Source organism: Capra hircus, unplaced genomic scaffold, assembly GCF_001704415.2.
Source record: "Capra hircus breed San Clemente unplaced genomic scaffold, ASM170441v1, whole genome shotgun sequence".
Lineage (NCBI taxonomy): Eukaryota > Metazoa > Chordata > Mammalia > Artiodactyla > Bovidae > Capra > Capra hircus.
In genome coordinates, this window is record NW_017189551.1 from 33,414 (window position 1) to 37,257 (window position 3,844).

The 3,844-nt window shown below is 41.8% G+C and overlaps 1 pseudogene; it reads right to left on the reverse strand.

Annotated features, from left to right (window-relative positions):
- Positions 1-962: 962 nt before the first annotated feature.
- Positions 963-3,039, reverse strand: LOC108634522 (annotated as a pseudogene).
- Positions 3,040-3,844: the final 805 nt, after the last annotated feature.

The following is a 3,844-nucleotide window of genomic DNA, read 5'->3' on the forward strand; positions in this document are numbered from 1 at the left end:
CATCTCCTTCTCCTGCCTTCAATCATTCCCAGCATTAGGGTCTTTTTCAGTGAGTCAGCTCTTCACATCAGGTGGCCAAAGTATTGGAGTTTCAGCTTCAACATCAGTCCTTCCAATGAATATTCAGGACTGATTTCCTTCAGGATGGACTGGTTGGATCTCCTTGCAGTCCAAGGGACTCTCAAGAGTATTCTCCAACACCACAGTTCAAAAGCATCAAAATCTTCAGGGCTCAGCTTTCTTTATAGTCCAAGTCTCACATCCATACATGAGCACTGAAAAAACGAAAACAAAAACATAACCTTGACTAGACAGACCTTTACTGTCTCTGCTTTTTAATATTCTGTCTAGGTTGGCCATAACTTTTCTTCCAAGATGCAAGTGCCTTTTAACTTCATGGTTGCAGTCACCATCTGCATTTATTTTGGAGCTCCCCAAAATAAAGTCTGTTGCTGTTTCCACTGTTTCCTCATCTATTTGCCATGAAATGATGGGACCAGATGCCATGATGTTAGTTTTCTAATTATTGAGTTTTAAGCCAAGTTTTTCACTCTCCTTTTTCACTTTCATCAAGAAGCTCTTTAGTTCTTTTTCACTTTCTTTCATAAGGATGGTGTCATCTCTTTACCTGTGGTTGTTGGTATTTCTCCCTGCTAACTTGATTCCAGCTTGTGCTTCATCCAGTCCAGAGTTTCTCATGATGTATTCTGCATATAATTTAAATAAGCATGGGGACAATATACAGCCTTGATGTGCTCCTTTCTCTATTTGGAACCAGTCTGTTGTTCCATGTCCAGTTCTAAGTGCTGCTTCCTGACCTGCATACAGATTTCTCCAGAGGCAGGTCAGGTGGTCTGGCATTCCCATCTCTTTTAGAATTTTCCAGAGTTTGTTGTCGTCCACACTGTTGAAGGCTTTGGCATAGTCAATAAAGCAGAAATAGGTGTTTTTCTGGAACTCACTTGTGAAAGGTCGGGCAAGGTCGGGCATGTTAAGGCATGTCCGGACATGTTGAGGCTTGTCCGGGTGTGTTGAGGCATGCCCCGGAAAAGTGCCGCAGACAAGTCCTGGAGGCGGGCCGACAACCAAGCCGTCCAATCAGGTGCCGACACGGAGCCCTTAGACACCAATCACCACTGAGCCCGCACTTTCTTCCTTATATGGGACCCCGGCCCTGGCTATAAAACCCTTCCCCACCCCTCATACCTCGCAGACTCCCTTCGCTTCCTTGCTCACCCGCCCCTGGGAGTTCTGCCCGAGAGCAACCGCCCAATAAAGGCTCTGATCAACGGTCCATAGAGGGGGCTCTTTCTTCCCATGGCGTTTCTTACAGCTTGCTTTTTCTATGATCCAACAGATTTTGGCAATTTGACCTGTGGTTCTACTGCCTTTTTAAAATCCAGCTTGAACATCTGTAAATTCATGGTTCATGTACTATTGAAGCCTGGCTTGGAGAATTTTGAGCATTACTTTACTAGTGAGCCTTTTTTTGGATTGGAATGAAAACTGACCTTTTTCAATCCTGTGGCCAATGCTGAGTTTTCAAAATTTGTTGGCAATATATATGCTTATGTATGTGATTCACAGGAAAACAGCAATAACTATATAAAACAGCTAGCATCATAAATATCTATTCATCCAAGAGTGGTGAAATGTAGGAAGAGGAAGGGGAAGTGGGAGTGGGGAATGACACAGGGAGAAAGAGGATTCAGATCAGTGCTGGTCCAGGGCTGGCAAATACTAGAAAAGGGTTGGGAAAAATCAGTGATCCTTTCAGACTCTCAAGTGTTTAAAGTCCATGGTGGTGTCAGGAAGATTCTGCCTTACATGCACCTAGTATAAAAATCTGTATTCCTCAGATTCTTCAGAGATAAGGGAAACATGGGCAGAGCCCTCAAAGGGTATGCTCCACTTTCTTTGGGGGCAGCGGGTCAAGGGGGAAGTGGTGAACGAGGAAAAGAGTTCCCATGAAGTCTTTCTGTTCCCATCCACCCCCTCCAGATGGCAGATAACTTAGTGGCTGGCAGCAGTTTCAGTCTGGCATTAGATGGGTGTGGTGAGGGAACTTCTTTGCAGAAATAAAGATACTGAGTAGAGCCTACAGGTAGAGCATCTAATGGAAAACTCTGCTGTTTAAGAAAACCACCAAGAAGAAGACATTCAATTGAAAAGATGTGCTTTGCCAGGTGTCTTTGTTTCACTGGCACTGATAATGAATTAAGGAAAAAGGATAGAGAAGAGGCAGCCACAATGCAGGAGAGCGCATTGCCATCTTACATTGGAAACCCAGGGGTAAACCAAATCCAAAATAGTAAGGCCAGTTTCTTTCTATGTTGATATCGCTGGTGCATTCCAATTCCTTTACTGAACCAACAGTTTTCAAAGCAATATAATGGGTACAGAAGTAAACAGAGAAGAGATGTATGCAGGAGACTAAGCAACTGGCCAAAATGAATGGTAAAAAGGCTGACAAACATATTCTGGAGGAGGAAGAGAGATTACAGTGAAAGGCTAAAGAGCACATCAGCAGTAATTCTGCTGTTAGAGAATGGGTGAGGTTTCCTCCTTGACACCTCAAATGCCAGGTCAGCTAAATCCTGGAACCAAATTATGTTCACAAGATTGATAAGAATGAAGAGGGGGAGCACAGAGAGAGATCAGATAATTGACCTGAAGAAGAACTTCAGCCATGATCAAAAATCCCCATGTAGAGATGAATTACCAATAATATGGGCCACTACTGACTGAAACACAGGATTAAAAAGTTCATAAAACAAGAGGGGACTGAATCAGAAAACTCCATCATCACAAGTGCAGCAGTGAAAAGTTCTCCCAACATGTGGCTCACTTTCCTGCTTCCTCTCTGTGCTCTGGTCTTCTTTCTGAGCCAGGATACTGCTTGCCCCTTTTTGATGCTACTCCTTCCTCTTTTGTTGAATTCAAGCATCCAACTTTGAGACGGTGCAAATTCCCCAGACAGAGTCTGATTCCCCTTGCAAGGTCCCGCCAAAAGGTTTTGACATTCAGCCATTGCTTCATTATCCAAACTATCAACTACACAAAGTAGAGAAAGAGGTGTTCCCAAATATTTCATCATGAAGGAGTCAGTAGCTTCTCTATCTTGGCTCTGGCTCCAGCTGCAACCCTTACCCACCACTGGCCTCCGGCCCCTTTGAGCTGCTCCACTCCTGGCTGCCAGTTCCTACCCAGGCATTCCCAGGGCAGGGGACACTGTGTCTGCACTGCAGTGTACATCTTTGTATCACAATAAATGGCTGATTTATTCTGATAAGTATACAGAAAGTGACAAATAACTATCATGTGTATTAATCATTTTTTAAATCATTGGAGCATGTTCTCATGCCTTTTATGGCAGCTATCATAATGCTTTATTTCCAGGAATGCTTTTCCAATGTGTACTCTCATTGGTTAATGTCATAATTCTTTATTTGAACTAATTATCATCTGATTATTAGTTGACTGTAATTGCTTACATGTTTTAAGTTTTGTAACATTAGTTACTGCAATATCATTAAAATTAAGTAATGACATTTACTTTTCAAAAGAGATATTAAATTAAAACAAAGGGCCCATTTTATCTGTTGAAATGAAAAAAGGTAATCACTAATACTAATAGAACCATAGGAAAACTTTTAAGTAAGAATGTAGTAATACAGACATATACTGTTAGAATGGTTCTGTAGTAAGACATTAATATTAATAGACTGGTAAGCATTACTCTAAAAATTATTTTCTAAACTATATCTTATACAAATGTATTAAGGCGTGTTTACCTTTGGTACATGATTTCACTACTGAGCTGTTTACCTACATGTTCTTGACT